The sequence below is a fragment of the Lepisma saccharinum genome, chromosome 5 (genome assembly GCF_977018435.1).
Source record: "Lepisma saccharinum chromosome 5, izLepSacc3.1, whole genome shotgun sequence".
Classification (NCBI taxonomy): domain Eukaryota; kingdom Metazoa; phylum Arthropoda; class Insecta; order Zygentoma; family Lepismatidae; genus Lepisma; species Lepisma saccharinum.
Genome location: NC_139233.1, coordinates 21,731,668 through 21,745,327, shown reverse-complemented (window position 1 = coordinate 21,745,327; position 13,660 = coordinate 21,731,668). Strand labels below are relative to the sequence as shown.

Below are 13,660 nucleotides of genomic sequence, written 5' to 3'. Positions count from 1 at the left end.
ATTACCTGGCTTGGATGCAAGAAAAGAAAATGCAATTTTAGGGTGTATTTTAATGATAAGAATGGCAATTCTCTCATAATGGTACATGCCCATTCTCTTGTTATAATTATCTCAATGTTAGTGACAATGGTTCTACATTAGTTGGCATGTCTAGTGCTTTAAAATATAATTATTCTAAGACTATGTTTCAAGAGAGCACTTCTCTCGTCTTCAAGTGAACAGATGTATTTTTGCTTTGCTGGTGGTAGGGATCAAACCTGTGATTAAATCCAGCCCCCCAGAACATTATAATAATTTTTGCTCCGTTTATGCTATTTCTAATTTACCGAGGAATGTAAGGTGGTTCTGATGCTAAACATATTTAATTAGCCTTTTCATTCTTCAATTACTAGATATCCAGTATAGACCTGGTGTAAAGTTAGATATCAGATATTATGAGCAGACTTAAATTAATTAAGCTAAGCATGGTTGATTGATTTACTTTACTTTTTGAGCCACTGTTGGCTAATTTGTGAAGATGGCGATGAGTAATGATTTGATGAATGGACACTGGCGAACATCCATGCCCAGGCTAGGATTCGAACCCAGGACCCCTGTTGCCATAGCGTGATGTGCTAACCACTCCGCCATGGCGGCTGGCATGCTAAGCATGAGAAACATCTTACATTCCTCTAGTTCCTAAAGGGTTGAGGGTTAAGAGACTTCTCAGTACAATAGCTATGGGTGAAGAAAGAAATAGCATTGAAAGTTAGCCAGTGCCTACTCAGATATAGGATTAACCAACAGAGGCATATAAAGTCACAATTGCACATAGACATACATGAAATAGAGCAGGAAATAGAAAGGAAGATTTCAGTAGTAGATTTCAACTATATAAGACAAGAAGCAAGATCCACAAATGCTGAAGTTAAACAGACACAACAACAGAAACTTGCGAAACTAATGCAGGAAGCCAAAAGACATAATCACACCACTAATGGTAACATTACCAAGACAGTAGTAAATTTGTTAAGTCAGTTTTTCATTGCATTTTGTCAAAGTATAAGTTGGCTTGAGACACAGATAACTACTGTAGGCTAAACAAGGATCCCATAACCAGGATATATATATTTTTTTTTTTTTAAAAAAAAAGTGCCCAGCACCACAAACTAGTTCAGAAATAACATAGCAGACTCAATAAGAAAGGCTCAGATACTGCACTACAGTAAACCACCACGATTTGGATTACCAAAAAGTACACAAACCAGGAACATCCCTTCACACACTTGTCCAACGCCTAATAACATAATCAATCACCCTTCATCAAATGCCAACACACACTGGGAGATAACCTAACTACAAATCACACCACCCCCATAATCCACTGCCTAAGACTAAGGGCCAGAAGAATCTGCCCAAAACTAGCAACACTCTGACAAGAACAGATCATGTATACAATGAAACTCAATGCGTATCCACCAACCATAACTAAGAGAGCTATCCAGAGCAAGATAATAAAGGCTATGAGAAGAGACAAGTAAAATTGGTTAAAATTTCAACTCAGAATATCATTCAGTAGTAAGAAGACACTAATAAGAATACTATCAAACCCCATACAACATACCATTTGAATGTGGGCGAGCTTACACAGGAGATTCAGGATACTCTATCCAGAAAAGGATACATGAACACATGCAAAGGTGAAACAGATAGGTCAAAAATAGCCTAACATTCTTGGAATGAATCACATAGAATTCAGTAGAGCATCGTAAGAGTAGTACACAAAGAACCAAATTGGAAACTAAGGAAAATCAAAGCAGCAGCCTTCATAGCAATGGCCCAAAACCCTATAAGTCATCCAAGTGTAGAATTCAAGAAAATATCATCACCACTCCTCAAATAATAGAAATAGTAGCATAAATGGAGCAAAATTAGTGCAGAATTCTTGGGGTGCCGTGGAGTAGTTGGATAGAGCAAGAGTTTTGTAGTAAAATCACAGGTCTGTCATAGGTTCAATCCCCACCACCGGCAACAAGAAATTTGTTCACCTGAAGACGAGAAAAGTGCTTTCTCGAAACGTAATGTTAGAATAAGTACAGTTTAAAGCACTAGACAATGGATAATGTCCAATTAACATTGTATGCTAATCCACTATGTGCAAGATGACTTTTGTGGGAAACCATAAATCCACACCCTCAATGTACCTTCATGGTGCTGTATCACAATTAGTTTACTTAAAATGTGAGAAAAAAATTGGGAAATTATTATAATTACTTTAAAAACTGATGCCAGAATAAAACTGTATCAACTGCAGCAATGCAGTTTAGTTCAGACATAACTTACACTGCGGTGGCTCAGTCGGTAACGCATCTGACTACCATGCTAAAGGTCCTGGGTTCGATCCCTGGCTGGTTCAAATCTGGGAACTTTTCTAACGTTGGAAGCGACCCCGGCACCCACCCAGCATCAAATGACATGGGTACCTGGGGGGTAAAGGCAGTCAGGGGCATGATGCTGATCACATCACCCCCACTCATGACCGGATCAAGAAAGTGTAGGGCATTACCCCCCCCCCCCCCCACATCCCTATACGCCTTCATGGCCTGGTGCTAAGCACAGGGGAGCACTTTACATTTTTTTATAACTTGCTCCACATGCCATCATTTCACTAAGCAGCTGAAGTCCATTTTAGGCATGTATGTACTTTTTCAGTTACTCACGCTTCTGCCACACCACGTGGCTTTAGGAGTGGACTTCAGCTACTTAGTGAAACAGTTTTAGTGTTGTAATACATGAGTAATTAAGAAAATTCTAGAAAAATAACCAAGCTTTTTCTTTATTCCTTTCAGGTACCTACATTGTTGTTTTTTATGCTTCAAGTTCTACACCTCAACTTAGCATGCCCTGAACATGAACAACCCAGTAGTGCTAAATCAAAACAAATACGGAGCAAAGAGAGTTACATTAAAAAAATATATTCTATTTTGTTCCAGAAACATTTTTCTCCTTTTTGCTCGTATTCTGAATACCCGTGGAAGAGTTCTAGTATCATGACTGTATATAGAAACATACATGTAAAGTCTAATGTAGAAAAGATATTTATTATTATTATTTTTCTGTTCATCTCTGTATAATCTTTGACATTTTTCTGTTGTATGATGATAACCAAAAAATTTGCTCAGGTTTGTCATACAAAAAAAAAATATATACTTAAATGTAGATCAGAGCTTAGTTTATGGCTAAGCACTTCAATTTTTGCATGCTTTGTAAATATAAAGAAAAACAAACTATAGTAGTGTATCTGCACCATAACTTTATACAGTAGATACATCACTTTGTTATAAGATGATCAAAATTTTTAAACTAAGGTTACCATCTTTCAGTAGAATACAACTGAACACTTTTTTTCACAAACTTATATCTAAACGTAAATAAACTATGGGGAAAATGTTTTGTGAATACAAATATGTATTTTCCTAGGAACGAAAACAAAGTTATAACTTAATTAATAAATTATGAGGAGTAAAGCAACTGCCATTTATAATAAATTGTATTTCAAAGAAACATGAACAGTCCAATACTCTCAGGTAGAATTGTAGTTCTTTTGTATATTTTTAATTGGTTACTAAGCAAACAAAATATATATTCACTAATAATTCTGTAAAAAAAAATACTTGAAAGAGTCTCTACTAGAACTATTCAAGAATCTATATCTAATGTTTAGTCATTATTTTCCCATGTTATTTTGACCAGAACTGAGTATAATAATAATATCAATGATAACATTTGGAAAAAGAGAAGTATAGAAATATTAACCATTATTATTATTATATCTGTGTATCTGTTACTTCGAAAAATTTCTTTTTGATATTATAATCTTTATTACGTTGTTTGTAAAAGTTGAAACATAAGCTGTCCAGTACTGAAGAGTGTAGAATACTTCACTTGATGTATGGATTATATACTTAAATAAAAAGTCCTATATTTAAAAAGAATTGAAGTTTATGATTATTTGTGCCCATATTATCAAAAAGTGTATTAAGTGCATCTCTGATGGCATAACTGTAATGTGGCTATATTGTAATCAAGTGGTACTGGGTTCGATGTCAGTGGTTCAGTCTTGATTAGCTTATCATAGCATAAAGTGGTCTTTAAACCAACTTTATGCTCAGAGAGACTAATTGGTACTAGAACTACAGTTTAAAGTGGAATTCAAACCACTGTGCAACATGCCCCGCCACTGGGAATCAAATCTGAGGCCTCTTGATTACAAAGCAACAGTACTATGTCATCAGAAGATTCATGCAATGTCAAATCAAGCAAGCACTGAACTCTTGGATTTTGACTATTTGTGGTGCGAGTCGTTGATATTATTTTTTTATGAAAACCCCTGCAAGAGATTTGGATAAAAATCAAATTTGTCAGATTTTTAGAAATTTAAAATATTACATTTGTGAAACATCGTATTTTCAAATGTGTATCTTGGGAACACACAAAGCTAGAAATGTGAAACTAGACTCTGGCTCAAGCTATGTTGACAGTGATGATGTAACAGCATTGCAAACATGCAGCTTTCATACTTTCACTGTCTGCACTAGAAAAAAAGACAAACAAGGGAAATAATTTCAACAGATTAAAATGCAAGGGAAGGAAATTCAACATGTCGCAATGCGAGGTTTTCTGCAGAATATAATCATGTAAAATAAATAGTAATTAAAATTAGCACGATATATAAAGACAATAAAGTGAACGGAATCGGATAATGAATACAGGATGGTAGCGTGCCTTTGAACAGAAAGTTCCTGAGGCTTGAGCACAAAAATGTTGTTCCTTAATGAAAGCACGTTACAGCGTATGCAGTGCATAGAAATGAGTTACAAATATTAGATACTTAAAAACTTGTTGAAATAAAGAGTATTCAGCATGATTATTTTGTTGGAAGTCTAAGCTAAAAAAAATATACATGCGATCATTGACCCGAATCTCAGAGGTGATTGCAGGTCGAAGCAAGGTTAAGCAGCTTACATTTGTCAGCTGGTTATCATGGCATCCTCACCGAGTGAGATCCGAACAAGTGTTTTGCCTGCGTGTTATTTTAAATTACATTGTAAAGGAAATCCTTTAAAGTCATGCGAAAAAAATCATGTGAAATGTTTATTTGTCACAAAAACATCCAATACTACCAGTGTTAGTCAGCATGCTATTTTCAGGATGGAAAAGGAACATTTGCAAAAGGGGTGAAGTGACAACGCCTGGGAAAGAAAGACCTCATGGCAAAACAGCGCTGTACAAATGGATTAAACGGTTTTCTATGGGAGGGAACAAGTGACTGATGAAGAAAGGGTGGGGCAGCCGGTAACGAGTCGAACAAATGAAAACATTGCCAAAATTCGTCAAATTGTGCGTGCAAATCAGCGACTAACCATGAGATCCATAGCAGACCAAGTAAACATTGATAGGGAAACTGTGCAGAAAATTTGAACTGAAGACGTGAAAAAGTGAGATTCAAACGACTGGAACTTTTCACCAACAACTCATGGCTCGTGCATCACGACAACGCACCTGCACACACATCATTGTCTATACAGGAGTTATAGACCAGGAAACAAATAACTTTGGTAGACCACCCACCATACTCACTTGACCTTGCCCCCAATGACTTCTATCTTTACCCGGAGATCACACAAGTTTTGAAAGGAAGACGTAGGTGCTGGCATCGGTGTATAGCTTCCCAAAGGGAGTACTTTGAAGGTGACCACAGTGCTATTCAGTAATAAGATATGTAGCATATTTTCTAGGATAAGTTCGCAAATTTATTTGTCAGACCTCATATGTAAATTTCAAAATACATTTTCTTGCTGATGTGGAAAAACATCACCAAATTTTAATAGGATACAGAAGACATAGAAAACTAGAATATATGCAAGTGAGCATCATTGATTCCGGGATTATTTTTAGCTGTTTAACTTTGAACATAAAACACATCGAACACTTGGTCAAAAAGGGTTCCAAAATAATGATCAGATTTTCCTAGTCTGATTTGTTGAGATATGTATTTGAAAATACAGTGATTTTTAATATCCCCCAAAATTGGAAATTATTATTATTATTATTATTATTATTTTTTTCAAAATCTTGTAAAGGCAGGAGTTTAATAAAAATTGAAACCACACCCACCCACCACAAATGCTCCAAATTCAAGAGATCGAGGTTCAACCCTTGCCTGATCTGATGTGGAATCGTACATTTCCAATAATTAAATCAAGAAGTTTCTGTGAACAAACTAAAAGGTACATGTAGGGGAAGAAAGAAAACTTTTTAGAATTCCTTTTGGGAAAACACAATGTTCAGCAGGACTTAAAGGAAATGAACTAAATCGATTAGTGCATTCTAAGATGACACATGAAATGTTTGTGCTGCTGAAGCATAAAATCTGCAGTTCAGGAATGCCAACAATTTGGTTTATATCCCATGCTTAATATTACAAAAATATCTTGATTGGTTGATATTTAAAATTATAAACATGTCAGCTCAATAGCTATTTGCATCTGTCGCAAAATATGAGAACAAACATATTAACAGAAACAAAATGGTGGAGAGAGGTCTTACAGTAAAATAAAGTATTTGCATTTAAAATTCACTCATTATAACTACTGTAGATATGAACTCTAGTTTTGGCATACTAATCAGCTGAAAAAGGTACCCTTATTAGGCTTACCATACATCCGGGATTAGCCCGGACAGTCCTGTTTTTTTTAGTGTTGTCCAGGGTGATGTCCGGGATTGCAAAATGTCCGGGGTTTTGAGAATCTGAACATGAAAATAGCTACCGGTATAGAATATTCACGACCAAAATTTGTGACCGGCAGGAACGATCGATTATACCTTTTCTGATTTACAAGAGAGTGCACAAGTTATTAATGCAATTGTAAAAGATGCCGTAAATATTGATGACCTATTTGATGAACGTACATTGTTGAACAAGGTAATTCAAAACCAAAAGGTAGGTTGTGGTTCACGTTCTGAAAAAGTACCAGATACTATCGAAGAGATGTGGCAAGCAATTTTTAAGGTGTTTCAAAAGACTGATATTTCATGTACCAACATTTCTACAATGGTTGAGTTTGCATATTTTCAATTATGGGGAATATTTGGTCTGCAGAAAGCGGTCGACTTCTAGTATCTACTCTTAAACAACTGCTGAATGTTCAAATTAATTCAGAACTTTCATGTTGTGAATTTTATGATGTTATTAAAACAAACAAGCCATTTCTGAAAAAAGTCATGACTAGTGAAAAGTACAATTGAGTCAACTAACATATAATGCTACCTAGAACAGAGACTTCCTAAACATCAGAAAATGTATTATTCAATTAAACATTTGAAAATTAATTGATTGATTTTAGAAAATAATGTTAATATTTTGGTACTACTATAGTATGGGGGTGACACCTATAAATCAAATATTTCGCACTTTTTTACATTGCTAACATACTATTTTGGAATGCGGAACATTTCCTAAGGTGAAATAATGCATTTCTAACTAAGATAATGTCTATTTCTTACATTTACAAGTACTTACTGTTACTTGTTATTTCGATTCTGTAACACACATTATGGCGACAGTGTACTGGTTCATCGCTCGTTGTGCAAGTGTTTTGTCGATTTATGCAGTGTTGCAACCTCGTTCACCGGAAAATACCTACTTTCATGCCCGGATTTGAAATTATGCTAATACCTCACAAACCACGGTGGCCGCGGTGGCTCAGTCGGTAACGCGTCTGACTACCATGCTAAAGGTCCCGGGTTCGATCCCCGGCTGGTTCAAATCCGGGAACTTTTCTAACGATGGAAGCGGCCCCGGCGCCCACCCAGCGTCGAATAACATGGGTACCTGGGGGAAACCCTGGGGGGTAAAGGCGGTCAGGGGCGTGATGCTGATCACATCACCCCCACTCACGACCGGATCAAGAAAGTGTGGGGCGTTACCCCCACACCCCCTATACGCCTTCATGGCGTGGTGCTATGCACAGGGGAACACTTTACCTTTTTTTTACCTCACAAACCATTGACGTTAGCCCCACAAACCATTCACGTTAGCCCCAAAAACCATTTGCCGTAAGGTTAGGTTAGGTTAGGCAAGCATAGTTAAAACAATTTTTTAAAAAATTAAATATACTCGGCACATCATGTTCTAGTGAAAACATGGGGAGTTTGATACACTGACTATGGGGTTACATCATCTAACACACGGAACATTGTGCTCTCGTGCAGAAAGCAAATGGTGGCAGCAGAAACAGCGTGTCGGACAGAGATTTTCGCAGAAAACAACATGTATTCGCATTAAAATGGATCAAAACTACATTCATGAACTTCCACAATGCTATAGAAAATGATTTCCGTAAGTACTTTCTCCTGTAAATTTGAAGAAATCCGTCACCCCTATACTATAGTGTTACCAATATTTTTTCTTGTACAATATATAATTTAATGTTCCAATAAAATGTTAAGGCTTTAACTGAAATTCAGCAGTAATGAGTTGATCGCGAATATGTCCTGGGTTGGACCCAAAAAAATATAGTAAGCCTAACCCTTATGCAATAATCACTTCACCATGTGAGAACCAGAGGGACATAACTCCAATTTTAAAAACAATTACAAGAGAGAGAGGAAATAATATATTCTTACGAATATGTTGTGTCTAAAAAAAATCTGTAAATTCTAGATACATGACACTATTTTTCTGCTAAGGATCGGAGATAGAAATATGTCGATCCGACTCGAAATAGAGCTCTTTAGAGATAAGTGAAGCAAAACTGAGAACCACATTTTTTGAGTTACTTTCCTCTGGTTTTCACATGACGACTTGTCTATCTTTCTGTCACCTGTTGGTATCGGAGAAACTGTAATAACAGGAAACACCCAATTCATTCCAAGGAGAATTCAATTCTTTTCTTGCCATGGTACAGAAAAGATCTAGGTACAGCATTTTTTCACTTGCAGTTTATGATTCTTACAAGCACATAATAAACACACACTCCCTTCATCAGATATTTATTTTTAGTTTTGAATAATGTTCAAATTAAAAATAAATGTTTGATGAAGGGAGGAACTTCAATCAGCAGTAAATCAGATGGTATCAATACAAAACTACGATCATTTTTAAAAATCAATGTGAGATTGAGAATGAGACAGATGTCTCAAAAAACCAAGATGAAGCAGACTTCATAACTTCAGAATGTAAGTTAAGAAAATGTTTGTCTAATCAAAATTACTTTACTATGCTACTTTGCTACTTATTCAGTCATACCAGGCATTATCTGTTTCATTATTGGATGACTGATTGATTGATTGAGTTTATTTTACTTTGCGTTTTGTGCCTCTTGGCTAATTTGCGAAGATGGGGATGAGTGATGAAATTGATGAATGGACATTCACAAACAACCAAGCCCGACCGGGATTCAAACCCAGGACCCTTGGCGTCACAGTGCAATGTGCTAACCACTCGGCCACAGGGTCGGGCTCATTATTGAATGACAAAGACGTGGATGTCACCAGATGGATCAACACTGAATCAAATGGATCATATACTAATAGAAAAAGATGGGCATCAAACATAATAGATGTAAGAACATACAGAGGTGCCATTTGTGGCTCAGACAATTTATTAGTTAAAGCCACCCTAAGATGCCCTATAATGAAAGCTAGAGCATATGGTGTTCCCAAAGCTGAAAAACAGCATTGGTAAAGGTCAAGATGAAGAGACTAATAAACAATTCAGATCAACATTATTAAGCAAACTACAGAGCAAAGAAGATCACCCTACAGAAGACAGAGGATAAATGGCAGTCAATGAAGAATAATGTCAAGGCAGTAGCTAAGGAAGTTCTTGGAACAGGCATTAAGAAGAACAAAAAATAATGGTTTGATGAAGATTGCAAAGAAATCGTTGAATTGAGAAATAAAGCATACCATGCATATTTGAGTCATCCTACAAGAAGGTAAAAGCAAGAACTAGATAGATGGAATAATATGCCGGAAAAAGAAAAGGAAGTATATAACAGAGAAAATGATTAATATTGGAGAACAACTTACGTCCAACAGTACATGTATGGCATATAAAGAAGTAAGATCAATCAAAGAAGGATTTATAACCAGAACAAACTGCTGTAAAGATAAGGATGGGCTACTTCTGGGAGATAAGGAAACAATCAAACATAGACGGAAAGAGAATTTCCCTAGAGTACTAAATTCAATACAGTCGGTGAATGCCCACAAAGAAACTAGCAGAAAAAGAATTGTGAGGAAAATTGAAGAACCAGTGAAACCACCTACAAGGAAAGAATTTGAAAAAGTCTTAAAAGCCCAAAGAAACAATAAAGCTCCAGGAATAGATGACATATCAGCAGAGCTATGGAAAAATGGAGGGATCAAACTCAAAGAGACAATGTTTCTGATAGACGCATGATAAGAGGAAGAAGAAGAATTTGTATTCTATAGCATGTTATTGATTGGTTGTTATAGTAACAGTGTGTAAGATGTATGTGAATGGCTTTCAGGCATTAAAGTTATGTTGTTAATTTGAACCTACGTGTTTGTATGTCTTGTATATGTATAGATAAGAAATCACACACACAACAACAAAGAGGCTTACATCTATGGCGCAGTCGTACAGGATACTCTTGGTAATCCTTCGTAAGAAGAAGTATGGATGAAGACGTCACGAAGAGTACACGACGATCATCATTCCAGCATAGGTTTATGCAAGGAGAAATTGTGTCGGCTTGATCAATTGCTACAGTAAGAACCAAGATTACACGGTTTGTGTATTAATTACAATAATTGTACAAGGCAAATTCAAATCAGTGTGATACGGATTGTGTTTACGATATTGTGATATTTAGTTGAACACAATTATGAATATGTTCGGTTTGAATTTATTCTCTGAGTTCCGGCCAGATTCGGAAAAAATAGAAGATTATTTAACGAGGTTTGAACAGTCTTGCTTGGCTCATGATGTTAATGAAGTCAGGAAGGTACCCATACTGATTGCAGTTATAGGATCTGAAGCTTTCAAAGTGTTGAAGACTATACTTGCACCTGAACCAGTCGATCGTCAAATGTATTCGATCCTCAAGGACAACCTGCTTAAACATTATTGCCAGAAAATAAACAAATATGTGGAACGTTTCAAGTTCAGGCAATGCAACACGATTTATGGTACGTGTTAAGGAACAAGCACTAAAATGTAGTTTTGGCCAGTACTTACAGGAAGCCATTGTAGAGGAAATAATTGGAGGCGTTCGGTCTGAGGCCATTAGAAAGAAATTACTATCTGAACCTACATTGACTCCAGCAAAATGTCAAGATATTGTGCTTCAAATGGAATTAATTGAACGGGAAACAAAAATGTTTGCACATCGTGAAAATGAATGTAGTTCTAATGTAGTTGCATTTGCTGGGACACAGAAATTTAAACCATGTTTCCAGTCCTCGCAAGCACACAAAAAGAACTTTGTTAATCCTCAGAATAGAAGTTATAAAAGCACTAAAGAATGTGATAGATGCTCCAAAGGGCATGATCTTGGACATTGTCCAGCAAAATATTCGATATGTTCATTTTGCAAAAAGAAAGGTCATTGGCATGTAAAATGCAAGTTTAGGAAAAATAATGGTGGAGTTGCGACTAAGACAATTACAAGTGATCAAATATCTATGTCTAATATTAAACCTTTAGACGCTATTGTTGAACAAAATATACATAACGAATTTCATGGTTTGTCTTTATTGCACGTTGAGGTTAGTGATTCTCATCCGCCAGAAGATAATACTTGCACTATTTCATCAAGCACAGACAATTCACAAGTGGAAGATGCAACACTCACTCGTTCAAAAGCAAGGAGTGTTAGTTTCAAGCCAAGAGCACAAGCTATAGATGGCACTAATGTTCTTGTGTCGGCAGAACCGTGCGTAGTTGATTTGTGTATTGATAAACGAATTGTAAAATGTGAAGTACATACTGGATCTACGGTTACTCTGTTTAATAACAAGTCTTTCAAACAATTGTTTCCACATCGGCGAACACATTGTACTTCACTAACGTTACGAGGCGTGAATAATGATAAGTTAAAGTTGAAAGGTCAAACCTTGGTTGATTTATCATTGAATGATGTATTGTATAAATTGCCGGTTATATTGTGTGAAGAAGAACTGCGTTATCCGTTGATTGGACGTTCATAGCTGGCCAGTATTCATCCGGGTTGGAGAAAACTGTTAGCACAATGTAACACATTGTTCACAAATACGGGGTCCGAACGAAATGATAACTTAGATATTAATACTGAAATTCCGGAAAGTGAAGGTTTGAGGGCACAGCTGGAGAAGAAACTTGACCAGAAAGGAAAGGAGAAGAAAGAAGAGCATCTGAGGCAGTTGGCTCAGAAGGCGAGAGAAGAGAGAGCTGGAATTCGAACACAGGCAATGAGAGATAAGGATGTTGAATCAAGGGAAAGTGACCAACTGCGATACAAGAGACATAAATATATGACTGAACGGGAAAGGCGAGTGGATCGCCCACCATTTCTTGGATCATGGCGGGGCCGAGTAGAGAGGAAGAGACTTGACAAAACTTATCTTGCATATCTTCCAAATGATCCAGTCTGGGTGCAGACCCTGAAGGTAAATTCTCCGAAGCATGTACCAGGAATGGTATTGTCTAGAGTTGGCAACAGCCTAATATATAAAGTGCAGTTGTTCGACGGATCGACACGAACGGTACACGTCAGGTGGCTACGAAAATGTGAGTGTGAACCAAACCCCTCATCAACAGATCTACCTGATCCAAACCATGAATCGATACCAGAAGGACAGCCGGAGGATGCAGAGGGAAGAGATAACCAAAACCAACCATATACAGACGCTGGGCACACACCAATCAGAAGATCGAATAGACTTAGGAGACCTCCTGATAGATACAGTGAGACCAGCACTTAAAACAAAAAAAAGAGACTCCGGGAGGAGATGATAGATGCATGATAAGAGGAAGAAGAAGAATTTGTATTCTATAGCATGTTATTGATTGGTTGTTATAGTAACAGTGTGTAAGACATACGTGAATGGCTTCCAGGCATTAAAGTTATGTTGTTAATTTGAACCTACGTGTTTGTATGTCTTGTATATGTATAGATAAGAAATCAGAACAACTTACGTCCAACAGTACATGTATGGCATATAAAGAAGTAAGATCAATCAAAGAAGGATTTATAACCAGAACAAACTGCTGTAAAGATAAGGATGGGCTACTTTTGGGAGATAAGGAAACAATCAAACATAGACGGAAAGAGAATTTCCCTAGAGTACTAAATTCAACACAGTCGGTGAATGCCCACAAAGAAACTAGCAGAAAAAGAATTGTGAGGAAAATTGAAGAACCAGTGAAACCTCCTACAAGGAAAGAATTTGAAAAAGTCTTAAAAGCCCAAAGAAACAATAAAGCTCCAGGAGTAGATGACATATCAGCAGAGCTATGGAAAAATGGAGGGATCAAACTCAAAGAGACAATGTTTGAATTGATAAAAGAAGTACAGAATCGAGAAGAAATGCCCAAGGACTGGCAGAGAAGCATAATTTGTCCAATATACAAAAAGGGGGACAAATTGGAATGTAAGAACTATACGGATAT

At 36.7% G+C, this 13,660-nt stretch overlaps 1 protein-coding gene across 2 annotated transcripts in view; it reads left to right on the top strand.

The window, feature by feature from the left end:
• The window catches only part of LOC145987711 (puratrophin-1-like), a 984,553-nt gene extending 980,593 nt beyond the window's left edge, over nucleotides 1-3,960 (top strand). For both annotated transcript variants that reach the window (XM_083122282.1, XM_083122283.1), the window contains exon 26: nucleotides 2,829-3,960. The gene's annotated coding sequence lies outside the window, so the exon portion shown is untranslated. The remainder of the gene's footprint in view (nucleotides 1-2,828) is intronic.
• The last annotated feature ends 9,700 nt before the right edge of the window (nucleotides 3,961-13,660 follow it).